At 46.9% G+C, this 16006-nt stretch overlaps 1 protein-coding gene across 3 annotated transcripts in view; it reads right to left on the reverse strand.

The window, feature by feature from the left end:
- paqr5 (progestin and adipoQ receptor family member 5) overlaps positions 1 to 15402 on the reverse strand; it is a 77761-nt gene extending 62359 nt beyond the window's left edge. Inside the window, exon 1 of one of the 3 annotated variants that reach the window (XM_033050551.1) lies at positions 15107 to 15402. The gene's annotated coding sequence lies outside the window, so the exon portion shown is untranslated. Of the gene's footprint in view, positions 1 to 12093; positions 12116 to 15106 lie in introns of those variants that run through there. The other 2 variants (XM_033050553.1, XM_033050552.1) reach the window with 2 other exon arrangements.
- Between the last annotated feature and the right edge of the window lie 604 nt (positions 15403 to 16006).

A 16006-nucleotide genomic window follows, 5' to 3' on the forward strand; every position in this document is an offset into this window, starting at 1 on the left:
TTATATGTTTCAAAGATATCCTCTCATCCTTCTAAACTCCAGAGTGTACAAGCCCAGCTGCTCCATTCTCTCAGCATATGACAGTCCCGTCTTCCCGGGAATTAACCTTGTAAACCTACGCTGCACTCCCTCAATAGCAAGAATGTCCTTCCTCAAATTAGGGGACCAAAACTGCACACAATACTCCAGGTATGGTCTCACTACGGCTCTGTACAACTGCAGAAGGACCTCTTTGCTCCTCTATTCGATTCCTCTTGTTATAAAGGCCAACATGCCATTCGCTTTCTTCACTGCCTGCTGTACCTGCATGCTTACTTTCAAACTCGGGGAATGTCCGTAGCGGCCCGTAGGAGGCCGTAGGAGTCCGTAGATATTTCGTAGCAGCTCCTAATGCCAGTCGTAGGTACTTGGGGCATCAGGTAAGTCGGGACGTTTTTTCAGCATGTTGAAAAATGTCCAGGAGTAAAATAAATAGCCCCGAGTACCTACGGCTGGCATCTCCGAGTTTGAATCAAGGGGAAAACTCGGGAGAATTTGTGAGTAACTCGGGAAAGTGGGACAGGGGCTTAAGGTTCAAGTCTGGCTTCAAAGATAACAGCACGGGATCTAAGCTGATGGTCCAGGCAATGTTGATACTTTGATACAGCTGGGATGTTATAATAAGGCATTAGTGAGGCCACATTTGGAGTATTGTGTTCCGTTTTAGGCACCATGTTATAGGACAAATGTTGTCAATCTGGAAAGAGTGCAGAGAAGATTTACGAGGATGTTGCCAGGATTCGAGAGCCTGAGCTATAGGGAGAGGTAGAGCTCTATTCCTTGGAGAGCAGGGGAATTAGGTAAATGGATCGGGTAAACACACGGAGTCTCTTGCCCAGAGTAGGGGAATCATGAACCTGAGGACATTGGTTTAAAATGAAAGGGGAAAGGTTTAATGGGGTGTCTTTTTTACACAATGGGTGATGAGTATATGCAACGAGCTGTCGGAGGATGTAGTTGAGGCAGGGACTATCGCAATGTTTGAGAAACATTTAGACAGGTTCATGGATAGGACAGGTTTAGAGGGCCAAATACAGGCACGTGGGGCTAGTATAGATGGAGCATGTTGAGTGGTGTTAGCAAGTTGGGTGTAAGGGCCTGTTCTCACACTGTATCTATGACTCTATGAATGAGAGAGCTAACATCAGTTGCAAGAGCCTGCTACAAAGTAAGGGAGCTGCCTGCTATTTTCCACCAAGTCACCTCAATAACCTCTAGCTTATAGGTGTCACCTGTGGTTTCTTTTCTTTGATTGCAGAGAGACAAGAGACTGCATAAGCTGTAATGTTGAGCAATAAACAAAGTGCTGGAGGAACTCAGCAGGCCAGGCAGCATCTGTGGAGGGAAACACACAGACAATGTTTCGGGTCGGGACCCTACTTCAATCTGGAGAAGAAGGGCCCCGACCTGAACAGTCCTCTGTCCATTCCCTCCGCAGATGCTGCCTGGCCCGCTGAGTTTGTTTTTTGCTCGAGTATTTTGATGACACAGACTTGAGATGAACACCAGTGTTCACTGATGTTTTCTCCAGAGGATTCAGCTGGCTCTTGTGTTTTGAGCCTCAGTTGGCTGTATGTCACCTCTGACTCAGATGTTTGTGGGTTTCATGTCCTTTCCAGCACCTACTCTGGGTTGGTAGTTTGGTCATCTTATAGAGGTGTATAAAACCATGATGGGAGTTGATAGGATGAATGTGCAGTCATTTACCCAGGTTAGGGAAATCAAGAACCAGAGGACATAGATTTAATGTGGGAGGGGCAATATTAATAGGTACGTGAGGGACAATGTTTCACGGAAATGGTATGTATACGGAACGAGCTACGAGAAGAGATAACTGACAAAAGTTTAAATTTTAAAGGTATTTTAAAACCTTTTCAAATGCTGTTTAAAGGGTATACCTTATACCTTGACAAGACATGTACTTGAATATTTTCTGTATCCAGGTACATGGAATAGGACAAGTTAGAGGGATATGGGCCCAATGGGAATAGCTGAGATGGGGCATCTTGGTCAGCGTAGATGGGTTAGGCTGAAGACTATGTTTCCATGCTGTTTGACTCTGTGACTTTAAGGGGGTGTGCAATGGGTGAGGTTTCAAGGGTCATGGATGCAAAGGGTAGGATTGAAAGAAGAGTTAAGCCCCTGTCCCACTTAGGAGACCTAAACAGCAACCTCTGGTGACCTTGCCCGCCACCCAAAAAAAAAACCAAGGTCGAGGTGACCTGCAACCTCCTACCACCTCCCACGCACATGTTGAAAACCTTCCTCGACTATTAAGAAAACCGGCTTCGACTAGACCTGCGACTAAAAAGTTATCGATTTTTAAAATGGCAACTTATTTTTAGTCAAGGCCGGTTTTAATCATGATGAAAAAATAGCAGCAACCTAGATGAAGCCTCGACCACGCGGAAACCACTTTCGACCATTAGGGAGAGTGACCAAAACCTCCGGTGACCTCATGGAAACCTTGGGTGGCGGGCAGCTGTCTGTCTCTTCATCTTTTTATTTTTATTTTAAGTTAGTTAAAGTGTTTTGTTGGTGCACTCAAATAATTTCTTCAGATATCTACAAATTAGAGATTATGTTAAATCTAATACACAAGTTTACAGGAATAGGGAATCAGAAATTCTTGATGAATGTCTGAACAAGCATCCTAATACTGAAAAACTAATAGCTTATATTTATAACACCTTACTAAATAACGAGGTACCACCGACCGAACCATATAGATACAAATGGGAAAATGAAATAGGTCATCCTATCACGAAAGATATGTGGGACGAAAGTTTACAACAAATACATCAATGTTCATTAAATGCCAGACATACTTTAATACAATTCAAGGTCTTACATAGACTACACTTCTCTAAAATAAAACTAAATAGAATCTTCCCACAAATCTCTCCTATTTGTGATAAATGTCTACATTTAGAGGCTAATTTAACACATACGTTTGCAAACTGTATAAAACATAAACATTTCTGGACAGATATTTTTGAAATAACTTCAGAAGTTATTAATACAAAACTGGACCCAGACACAAAATTAATAATACTTGGAATATCAGGACAAAGCTTAACACTCACAACAAACCAAAGAAACTTCCTCAATTACAGTATAATAACCGGAAAAAAATTAATATTAAAATTTTGGAAAGGCCCTACAACCCCCACAATTAAAATGTGGATTACGGAAATGTCGGAGACCCTATACTTAGAAAGAATTAGACTTGTCTTAATGGACAAACAAGATCTTTTCCATAAAATTTGGGCTCCATTCATTAACTATCTGAAGGGATAGACTGGCACAGCACGAGGACCCAGCTGAAACTTGAACTCAGGAACAGATGAAAAACTATACTCTATACTTTATAACCTACGAACCTATCTCCATTGACGTATTACAGGTAACCCATTCCACCTCCCTTGTTTTTCTGTTGTGTTTTTTTTGCTTTCTTTTTTATCTGTAACTTTCTACCCTCTCTTTTTCTCGCTTTCTATAAAAAATAAAAATACTAGAAGCAGAAGTAATTGATAATGGAAAATTTTAATAATGTATGACTGATGTATATGAAAAGTTTTTTTTTACTATAATATGTAACTACATTTTATAATATGTCTACTTCTAATAAATAAATTTTTAAAAAAAATAAAATAAAAAGTGTTTTGTTGGAGGTCTACACTTTTTTATGTGGGGGGTGGGAGGGGGAAACTACCTTTCAGGGTCCCTACCTGGTCGGAGAGGTGGCTTTTTCTCCGGGCTGCAGCTTCGACCCGTCCTCGCGGCCTACCAGCGGGCCTGGAGCGGCGTTTCCTATCGGGGACCGCCCAGAACCACGGCTTCGGCGGCGGCACAGTGCTGGAGCGCTATCGCGGAGCGGGCGATGCCTTGCCTGGGTCGCCGCACTGGAGCTGAGCTGAGACCGCTGGGAACAACATCGCGGAGCTGCGGGACTGTGGAGCGACCAGCTGTGGGCGGCGGCGCTGAACTTTACACCGGGAGCCTGGGATCTCGCGACGAGATCGGCAGTTGTGGAGCTCCAACCGGCGCGGCCTTGTCGGCTTCGGAAGCCGCGGCCTCCAGTACGGAAGCGGCCGTTCCAGGGTTCCCAGGCCACTGGGAGGACTCTCCCGACGCCGGAGCAACATCACCCGGCGAGAACGGCCAGGAACATCGGGCCTCCGTAGAGGCAACTGTGGAGGCCTCAATGGGCCCGAATATGGGTGAACTGGGGTTGGGGACTGGACTTTGTGCCTTCCCTGATGGTGGGAACCATTGTGGGGGGATGTTTGTGTTTAAGACTCTCATTGGTGTTATGTCTGTATTCTTTTTTTGTGTGCTGCAAAATGGCAAAAAGCATTTCACTTCACTACACCTAGGTGTATGTGAATGTGACTAATAAAATACCTTTGATACCTTTGTTTAGGTCTCCTAAGTAGGACAGGGGCTTTAAGGGGCTGTCCCACTTGGGCGACCTAACCCGCGAGTTCTGGCGAGTTTACCCTCGGCTCATACTCGCAGCATGGTCGACACGAGGTCGTAGGAGGTCTTCGTAACTCTCCTTCATGCTCGAGAGTGGTCTCCACGTACTCGAGGCCTCAGCTAGGTCGCGCCGTTTTTTTCAATATGTTAAAAAATGCCCGCGAGTAAAAAAAGGTCGCCATGGAAAAAAATCGATACTTTTTTTACTCATAGGTTTAGTCGCAGTAGGTCGGCATGTTAGTCGTAGGTAGTCGAGGGTAGTCGAAGGTGGTCGTAGATAGTCTTTATCATAGTCGAAGGGAGGTCGAAGGAGATCGAAGGAGGTTGTCTTCACTCTCCACTATTCGGTGTCCAATTTTCCCGAAGTTAATCGTAGCTAGTCGAAGCTGGTCTTCAACATAGTCGAATGTGGGAGGGGCAATATTAATAGGTACCTGAGGGACGATGTTTCACGGAAATGGTATGTATATGGAACGAGCTACGAGAAGAGAGTTGAACATAGAACATAGTTGAAGGAGGTCTTCTACATAGTCGAAAGAGGTCTTCAACATGTCATTTTTTCAGACTCTTCTAAACTCGCCAATTAGGTCGCCCAAGTGGGACAGCCCCTTTAGGGAGCTCCCCTACTGCCCAAGACAATATTTTTCCCTCAACAAACAACGTGTATTATCTGTTGATTTTGCTGCAGTTTTATTGGAGCTTGCTGTGTGCAAATAGGCTGCTCATATTATTACATCACAACAGCACTGGAAAATAAGCGTATTGCTTGCAAAGCCCTCTGAGATGTCAAGATATTGTGAAAGACTTTAAAGAAATAGAAACCTCCTCATGTCAGGAGTGGGAGTGGGTGACTGGGAGATGTAGTAGGGTCTCGGTTGATCAGATTAAAACCACAGCTCCTCACTCTGGTCTAACTGTTGGAACAACAGTATAGCTGGTAGAACCATTACCTCTTGGCACCCAAGACCTGAGTTCAATCCTGACACTGAGTTTTGTCTGTGTGGAGTTTGTATGTTCTCCCTGTGACCAAGTGGTTTCCCCCCTAGTGCTCCTGTTTCATCTCACATCCCAAAGACGTGCAAATTCGTTGTTTAATTGAGACATTGTAAAATGTCCCTCGTGCATAGTTAGAGGGAAAGTGTGGAGGATACAGACTGGGATTAATATAGGAGTAGTGTGAGTGATGGTTGATGATGCAGATTCAATGGTTGAATGGTTACCCCTCAGTACGATTCTCACTATGACTGTGACTCTATGATGTACTGCCTTTATTATGAGTGGGAATACTCTGGTGCAGTCATTAGAGCTGCTGCCTCATAGTTCCAGACCTCCTGTGATGTCTGTGTGGAGCTTGCATGTCTCTTTCTGATCCATGAGTTTTGTCAGCTACTCTTGTTTCCTCCAATGTGCCAAAGATGCATATGGTGTTAGGTTAAATGGCCATTGCAAGTAGTCCGTGGAATGTGGTTATGTGAGATATAATGGGATGGGAATGTGGAAATAAATTAGGATTCATGTAAATGGAAGCTGGATAGTCAGGGCAGGGCAGACGTGGCCAAATGGTGTTTCCAAGCTCTCTTTTTCTTTTTGCGGAAGGAACTGCAGATGCCGGTTTATACTGAAGATAGACACAAAGTGCTGGAGTAACTGTGGATCAGACAGCATCTCTGCAGAAAAGGAATAGGTGTCGTTTGGGGTTGGGAACCTTCTTCCGACTGAAAGCATAGAGTGGGGAACTGGAGGTAGGAAGAGGCCAGAACAAAGCAGGGGCGGCAACAGATGACCAGGGAAGGTTGGAGCCCATAATGGCCGATTGTTGGCTGGGGTATAGGTGGTAATGAAGGGGTACCAGGGATGTGAACAGTGGAACTGGTAGGACAACTAGAGTGGGGGAGGGGGAGGGTGGAGGGTGAGAGGGAATGCATCCCTATTTATTTTATTACACGGGTTACTCAGCGGTTGTGCTACTGCTGAAAGTGATTTGCTCTTGGTAATCAGTCAGTCACGAAACCACAAATATTTACCCAAGTCAGTAGTGCTTGGTGTATGCTACCTACACCTCCTGTCATTCCTCCACAAAAGATAATTGATTCTGGGTGTGTGCAGCCCTGACAAAGCCAACATATTTTGCTAGCAGCTAATTGCTCGCAATTCCATTGCAAAGGGCGTCCAAGTCAACCATGCTGCTAGGGTTTGGAGTCACATTCCGGCTTGCATTCCTGGTAACCAGGGGAACAAATGACAGAATTACAAAAAGAAAAGACACTAAGTGCTGGAGTAACTTGGCGGGCCAGGCGGCATCTCTGGAGAACACGGACGGACAGGTGACTTTTCGCGTCTCTTCAGATTGACGTTAGACGTCAACTATCCATGTTCTCAAAGGACGCTGAGTTACTCCAGCACTTTGTGCTTTTTTTTTTGTAAACCAGCATCTGCAGTTTCTTGTTTCTGTAACGACACAATTACTACGGATTTTCAACATTCATGCTTTGTTTTACCGTTTCTATCTGAACTTTACCTATAGCTGTAACAGTAGATTCTGCACCCAGGTTCCTTTCTATGTTCTAGTCATGTGTGGTATAATCTGCCTAGATAGCATGCAAAACAAAGTGTTTCACAGTATCTCAGTACTTGAGACAATAATAAACCAATACCAACATCTCTGTTCCATCTTTAAACATGAGTGGTCATCCATGGTCATCCCCAATCATTACCTTGTCACTGCCATTCACCATTCTCACCTTCCCAGTCCCCGGACATTCCCTCCTGCTCACTGCTGACTCAGTTCAGTTCAGTTTAGTTTATTGTCATGTGTGCCGAGGTGCAGTGAAAAGTTTCTGTTGCGTGCTGTCCAAACTAAAACGGAACTGACTACAACCCACTACCTCCCTCTCCAACTCTCTCAATCAGGCGGCAGACAAAAGTGCTGGAGAAACTCAGCGGGTGCAGCAGCATCTATGGAGCGAAGGAAATAGGCAATGTTTTGGGCCGAAACCCTTGTTCAGACCCTTCTTCAACCCTTCTCTCAATCAGGCCCCTTCAATCAAGCTCTTTTAACCAGACAGCACAAAGGAACGGTCCAATATTCCCCTGCTCTTGCAACAGCCCGGCTAGCTGAGTCGGAAGAGCATGGGACTCTTAATCCCAGGTTCGTGGGTTCGAGCCCAAACGTGGACGTCAGTTTTACAGGCGGCATGATGGCACAGAGGTGGAGTTGCTGCCTGACAGCGCCAAAAACCCGGGTGCTGTCTGGACGGAGTTTGTACATTCTCCCCGTGACCGCGAGGGTTTTCCCCGGGTGCTCCGATCCCTCTCAAACACCACAGACATACAGGTTTGTAAGTGAATAGGGATATACAGGGATCGTTGGTCGGCGCCGACTCAGTGGGCCGAAGGGCCTGTTTCGGTGCTTCGGTATCTAAACTAAACTCAATGTACATCGGTGAGACCAAGCGTAGGCTTGGCGATCGTTTCGCCGAACACCTCCACTCGGTCCGCATTAACCAACCTGTTCTCCCTGTGGCTCAGCACTTCAACTCACCCTCACATTCCGAATCTAACCTTTCTGTCCGAGGCCTCCTCCATGGCCAGAGTGAGCACCACCGGAAATTGGAGGAGCAGCACCTCATATTCCGCTTGGGCAGTCTGCACCCCAGCGGTATGAACATTGACTTCTCCAATTTCCGGTAGCCCCTGCTGTCTCCTCCCCTTTTCAGCTCTCCCTCAGCCCTCTGGCTCCTCCTCTTCCTTTCTTCTTCCCGCCCCCCCCCCCCCATCAGTCTGAAGAAGGGTTTCGGCCTGAAACATTGCCTATTCCCTTCGCTCCATAGATGCTGCCGCACCCGCTGAGTATCTCCAGCACTTTTGTCTACCTTCGATTTTCCAGCATCTGATGTTCCTTGAACAAACTCAATGTAGGAACAGGATGAGGCCATTCAGCCCATCAATCTATTCTGGCACTCAGGCAATCATAGTTTATTATGGCCAAGCACCAGATGACCGCCTTTTCTTAATCTGTCTACACGCTTACAAATTAAATTAATCATGAACTACCTTGACACCTCAGCCAAGGAAGTTGTCAACCACACCAACGGCTCAGAAGGCTAAGGAAATGTGGCAGCTCCCCAATCACTCTTACCAATGTACCGTAGTAGTATCCTATCAGACTGGGCGATTGTTTCACTGAACACCTACACTCAGTCCGCCTTGGCCTACGCGATCTTCTAATTGCCAAATACGTTAACTCCCCTTCCCATTCCCATAGTGAGCTCTCTGTCCTGGGCCTCCTCCACTGTCCCACCAGAAAGTCCAAGGTCCCGCTGAGTAACTCCAGCTTTTTGTGCCCATCTTTGGTTTAAACCAGCATCTGCAGTTCCTTCCTACACATTTCGCCATGCTTTCATCTGCCTGGGCTCCGATCTGAAATTCCTTCTCTCAAACTCTCCACTTCCTGCTCTCCACCTCTTGAATCCATTGTTCAATCAACGTTTGGTACCTGCGCTAATATATCTTTACAAGGCCTATTGCCATGTTTTAAATACATTGTTCTTCTGTGCACTTTCGATTCCGCTGTGTTAATGTTTTTGTACAAACTATTATCAATGTATCTCCCCAAGACTATTTGGATACTGATATATTTGCAAATTCTCTCTCTCTGTCTCTCTGTCCTCTCTATCCCTCTCTCTCTCTCCTCCTCCTCCTCCTCCATCTCACTTTCCATACCCACCCAGCCCCATCCCCAACTGCTGAAGATACCATACAGTTACTGTGGTGATGGCCGTAGTCCTGGCAGTGGAGTGGCTCCAGGTTGCAAATGAAAACAAGCTTTAGAAACAAACCTGTCTTACAAGTTGACCAGCACTCTGCACAAGATTGAACGATAGTGAGGGTAGATGCAAAATGCTGGAGTAACTCAGCGGGACAGGCAGCATCTCTGGAGAGAAGGAATGGGTGACGTTTCGGGTCGAGACCCTTCTTCAGTTCTTTCTTACCCATTTAATGATCGTGGCCAGGCAGAAGAAAGCTTTCATCGTTTTCACAGACTTCAATTCAACCCACCCGATTGTAACAGAATAATCTCGTGATATAGAGTTTTATAAAAGCCCAGGCAGGATGTCATAATTCACCAAGGTATTAGTGGTTCCAACAAACTTGAGAACAAATCCCACACACAAAGCAGTCATCACTCGTTGAGGTTTATAAGTATTAACAAAAGAAATCTGAGCGCTCCAAAAAGACGAGAAAAAACCGGCAAACTATGGAGCTGAGAACACGTATTGGGTTCATTCTTTTCAAACAAATTCAAAGAGGTAATTCAATCTAATAGTGTTTATTGCCTCATCCGCCTCTCTCCTGCTCTCCCTCTCCCCCCCCCCCCCCCACCCCCCCCCCCCACCAATGACCAGTGGACCTGCAGTTAGCGTGGACCAACCCAGAGTATAGCCCTGGCAAGTGAAAGTCATTTATAGTATACTGACCGCACCAAGAGACAAGCCAGGAGTGTTTCATTGTCGCATGTACCGTCTAGAGAACAATGAAATTCTTACCTGCAGCAGCGTAGCACAATGTGCATAGATAATATACAATAAACAATAACATCAATAAATTAATAACCTCAATACTAGTGAAAAAAAAAAAGCCTGAAGTTCGTGGTGCAAGGAATGACAGTCCATAGTTTGTGAGTTAGTGTTGTGCAGCGTTCAAGAGCCTGATCGTTGCTTGGATCAATATCACTGGTGTAGAATTTCAACTTGGTGTAGAAATGCCCATATCTCTCCCATGGACTCCCTGCACCTACACGGAGCTTGCAGGCTGTCAATTTTTTATCTCTGCAGGACATAGTCCACCCTACTCCATTCCAGACTGCATCTGGAGGTGTTGAGGAATTGGTCCTAGTCATACAGAGTGGAAACAGGCTCTTCAGCCCAACTTGCCCATACCGGCCAACTTGTCCCATCTACACTCGTCCCACCTACCTGCATGTCCTGCATACCCCTCTGCACCTGTCCTATTCATGTACATCTAATTGTTTCTTAAACGCTGCATTATGCCCCTGTCCCACTTAGTAAACCTGAACGGAAACCTCTGTAAACTTTGCGCCCCACCCAAGGTTTCCGTGCGGTTCCCGGAGGTTTTTTTCAGTCTCCCTACCTGCTTCCACTACCTGCAGCCTCCGGCAACCACCTGCAACCTCCGGGAACCACACGGAAACCTTGGGTGGGGCACAAAATCTCCAGAGGTTTCCGGTCAGGTTTCCTAAGTGGGACAGGGGCATTAGTCCCTGCCTCAACTATCTCCTCTGGACCATGTTCCATACACCCACCACCCTTTGTGTGAAAAAGTTACCCCTCAGATTCCTATTAAATATTTCCCCCTTCACCTTAAACATATGTCCTCTGGTTCTCAAATTGGTGATGAGTCTCAAGACCATTTTTCTCAGCGTCCTACTCTCTGGTGATCAGTGTAAATCTTTCTCGTCAAATCCCAGAAGGATCCAAACCTATAACTTTCTGACTCAACTGAGCCACACTTAGTCAGCAGTGGCATTACCTAGAATTTGCTCTGAGGTATCTGTTCAGAAGAGAATAGTATAGAATTCTGAAGGAAGGGCCCAACCCGAAACGTCACCTATCCATGTTCACCAGGCTTACCTGCCTGACCTGTTGAGTTACTCCAGCAGGCCTACAATTTCTGTAGCAAACATGATGACAAGATAAGCTAATCTCGTCTGCCGACTGGTGATCTATTCCCTACCTGATCCATGTGCTGATCAAAAAGCCTTTTAAACGACACTATTAAATCTACCTCCACCACTACCCATGGCAACACAGTCCAGCCAGCTACCCACTTTCTGTGTTAAAAACTTACCCCCCTTTAAACTATGTTCTTCTCATTTAAAATCGATGCCCTCTAGTCTTTGATATTTCCACCTGTGGTCAGAATCTTCTAGAGCATTTGGAAATAAAATACCTTAGTTATTAGAGTTATATAGCATGGAAACAGGCCCTTCAGCCCCACTTGCCAATGCCGACCAACATGCCCCATCTACACTAGTCCCACCTGCCCGCATTTGGCCCGTATCCTTCTAAACCTGTCCAATCCATGTACCTGTTCAAATGTTCCTTAAATGTGTGATTGTCCCTCACTCAACTACGACATTTGGCAGCTTGATTCATAAACCTACCACCCTTTGAGGTAAAAATGTGCCCCTCAGGTTCCTACTAAATCTTTCCCCCCCTCACCTTAAACCTATGTCCTCTGGTTCTTGATTCCCTTACTCTGGGTAAAAGACCCTTTCCATTCCTCTCATGATCTTGTACATCTCTATAAGCTGCCATTAGAGCATTAGTTCTTGCATTTAATTTTTCATTAATAATGGTCCTTCCCTAAGCTCAGGAGGACGTTAGGGATCACAGACATCAAACGCAAAGTGCTGGAGTAACTCAGCGGGTCAAGCAGCATCTCTGGAGAAAAATGATGGGCGATGTTTCGGGTCTGGACCCTTCCTCAGTCTTAAGGATCACAGTAACTTGTTAGAGAGTAGGGAATATTCTGCCACTCCCACCCACTCACCACCATAGAGGTTCTTCATTGCCTCTTGCCACTCTGATGTCTGACACTGATGTCACGAGTCACCAGTAAGTGCAGTCTGTAGACGACCCATCAGCTGTGAAGGGTTTGATGGAAGTGATTCTGTGACATCAAATCCTATCTGTTCCTTTATACCAATTCTAGTGGAGGAGGGAGGGGATTTCAGACAGCAACTCGGGCACTGAACTGGGGGGTTATCTGTGCCTCAAGGCACTATGAAAGGTCGTCAGAAGCTCGGTAATGTAGGAAAGGGAGTGGTCTGAAGAAGGAATCCGACCCAAAGCGTCGCTTATCCGTGTTCTCCACAGATGCTGCCTGACCTACTGATTCATTCCAGCATGTGTGTCTTTTTTGAGTGGAATGTAGGAAAGGGAGTGGTCTGAAGAAGGGTTCCGACCCGAAGCGTCGCTTATCCGTGTTCTCCACAGATGCTGCCTGACCCGCTGAGTCACTCCAGCACATTGTACCTTTTTTGGGTCACCACAGATCGGATTGGAACACGATATTCCAGGCACAGTGGCAGAACATATGAACTGCATCTTTAGTGTGCACATTAAAAAAATCACCGTGTATGGATTTTAGTTTTCACAGTGCTAATTTAGAACTATTTATTAAAGTCCCCTTTGTATAGGGTTAGAGATTGCCGCCCCCTGTCTTTTCCTAGTTGTGTCACTAAAATCCTGAACGGTGACACCATTTAAGGTTCAAGCCAAGAGTTGTCAAGTGTGGTCTACTCTCACTGTGAGCTGGGGGTTCACATCCCACTACAGGAGCTTCAGTATAAAACCCAGGCAAGCACATGGATAGGTGACTTTATTCCTTGGAGCACGGGAGGAAGAGGGATGATCTTATAGAGCTGTACAAGATCACGAGCGGAATAGATCGAGTAATGCACTGAATCTTTTGCCCAGAGTAGAGGCATTGAGAACAGGAAGGCATAAGGTTAAGGTGAGGGAGAAAGATTTAATAGAAACCTGAAGGGTAACTTTTTTTTACACACAGAAGGTGATGGGTGTATGGAATGAGTTGCCTGAGGAAGTATGTGTAGGAAGAAACTGCAGATGCTGGTTTAAACCGAAGATAGACACAAAAAGCTGGAGTAACTCAGCGGGACAGGCAGTATCTCTGGGGAGAAGGTATGGGTGGTGTTTCAGGTTGAGACGATTCGGGTCTGAAGAAGGGTCTCGACCCGAAACATGGCCATTGAGTTACTCCAGCTTTTTGTGCCAGAGGAGGTAGTTGAGGCAGGTACTATCATAATGTTTAAGAGACATTTGGACAGATACATGGATATGACAGGTTTAGAGGGATATGGGCCAAACATGGGCAGGCGGAACTAGTGTAGATGGGGTATGTTGGTCGGCATGGGCAAGTTGGGCCGAATGGCCTGTTTCTGCACTGTATGCCTCTATGACTGAGGATGGTGTGGTCTTTCAAATGAGATGCTAAACTGAGACCCTGGCCCGTGGATGGGAGAGATCCCATGGGGAATTTGTCAGGGCAGAGCAGGGGATTTCTCTCAGGCCAATACCTATCCCTTGATAGGGAAAAGCAAAATATTTTGTCATTAACCCATTGCTGGCCACGGGAGGTTCATGTGTGCAAATCAGTCACTGCATCCCACACAACAATCCCTAATACTGTTGGAAAAACAGTATCCCTTTCCAGATTCTTCACAGGAATGTTAGGAAACAGAAAGCCAGCACCAGAGTATTTTTGGTAAGATGCCCAAAAGCTTGGTCAAAGGGCGAGAGGGAAAGTTTTACAGTTCGGGGCATTGGCAGCACTGGGGCACCAGCGTTGGGGCTTTTAAACCCCTAGAGAGGCACAATGGGGTGCAGCAGGCGGGGTATTCAAGGAGGGGGTGAATTTGCAGGAGGTGGCAGTGAAATTAGAGAACAAGGGTGGAATGGGAGAACCGTGGGGGGGGGGGGGGGAATGGGAGGGGGTAGCATGTGAGGAAAGAGGGATAGAATGGAATGAGGGAGAGGACAAAATGGGTGGAGGGGAGAGCGTAGAGTGGGAGGAGGGAGGGAGCAGAATGGGTGGAGGGGAGAGCATGGAATTGGGGGAAGGCGGGGGGGGGTAGAATCGGAGGAGGGAAGAGGGTAAAATGGAAGGAGGGTGGAGGGGAAAGGGAGAGTGGGCGGACACAGAGGGCGGAGGGAGAGTGGGTGGAGGGAGAGGGCAGAGTGGAGGGGAGAGGGGAAACCAGGGGGAAGAAGGCGGTAGACTGGGAGGGAGGATGTAGAATTTGAGGCCGGGGTTGGGATGAGAGAATGCAGGGAATACAATGAGGGGAGGGAGGCAGGAATTGAAGGTGTGAGGCATTGAAGAATATGATACGATAGAACTTTATTTATCCCAGGAGGGACATTGGTCTGAGCCTGAAATAAATCACAGAATGGGTAGGGGGGAAAAATACATGATGATATGACAGCAAGGCTTCAAAGCTGCCTCATTAAGTATAAAAAGCCGAGTGAGAACTTGCCGGTGTGGCAAGTGCTACGGAAATGCCCAGCTTTCTTTCCAAGAAGCTTGTGTCCCTGGAAGGATTTGTTTTTGAGTGGTTTTGTATCCACGCTCCCCACGGCCACTGACAAACACACGGGGCGCCGTTTTAACACCGGGCGGGAGAAGTAAAAGCGGTTCCCCCATCAATCACACTGACATGAAGCGTTAAAAGCCAAGACAAGTGCCCGCCGAGTGTCAACAGGAGAAACTCGGTTCCATGTTCCCCCTACAACAAGTTAGTTTCACAGAAAGTAGACAACTGATAATCAGTCTGAAGAAAGGTCTCGACCTGAAACCACCACCCATTCCTTCTCTCCAGAGATGCTGCCTGTCCCACTGAGTTACTCCAGCATTTTGTGTCTATCTTCGATTTAAACCAGCAACTGCAGTTCCTTCCTACACATGGTAGATAATATATCTCTCTCTCTCTCTCTCTCTCTCACTCTCTCTGTTTGAACTCTTGAGAATGTCAGAGGCTTACCTGCACTTTCGCCTTGCTGCCAGTCGAACTCTTCTCAACCCAGACCTGCTTCTACCTGTAATAGATCAGCAGGGGGGTAGGATGTAGGTGCTGTGAGTGTGAGTGTGTCTCACACAGATATGCTGCTCCACTTCCTGGTCTGCACTTGGATTTCTAACTGCTCCCGCTGTCGAGGAAGAGGAGGGAGTGGAAGATAAAACAGGTGGAGTGGCCATGCGGGGGGTGGGAGCATGCAGAGAGAACATCCTGAGCTTCAGAGTGTCACACAGTTCCCAACCTTTGCTCATTATACCCGCAAGCAGAATTCAGCTAATGGAGCCTCGGTGAGATGTGAATAATAGGGGGCGAGTTACTATTTCTTTAGCATAGCTATTCCGCACAAATAAGTGCACAAAAGTAAGAGGGTTAATAATTACAATATTCCCTGCAATGTATCATGCGCTGGCTGCACTGCCCCACAGCTAGAGGCTGCACTGCCCAACAGCTAGAGGCTGCACTGCCCCACAGCTAGAGGCTGCACTGCCCCACAGCTAGAGGCTGCACTGCCCCACAGCTAGAGGCTGCACTGCCCCACAGCTAGAGGCTGCACTGCCCCACAGCTAGAGGCTGCACTGCCCCACAGCTAGAGGCTGCACTGCCCCACAGCTAGAGGCTGCACTGCCCCACAGCTAGAGGCTGCATTGCCCCACAGATAGAGGCTGCACTGCCCCACAGCTAGAGGCTGCACTGCCCCACAGCTAGAGGCTGCACTGCCCCACGGCTAGAGGCTGCACTGCCCCACAGCTAGAGGCTGTGGGCTGCTGCTGCTGCTGGCGTTGGGGCGTCAGAAACTGGGTGACAGAAACTGCGGCTCAAGAACATCCAGTATTGCAACAAAAACAATATTATAAACCATACCGG

This window comes from Amblyraja radiata, chromosome 34, assembly GCF_010909765.2.
Source record: "Amblyraja radiata isolate CabotCenter1 chromosome 34, sAmbRad1.1.pri, whole genome shotgun sequence".
NCBI classification, from domain to species: Eukaryota; Metazoa; Chordata; class Chondrichthyes; order Rajiformes; family Rajidae; genus Amblyraja; species Amblyraja radiata.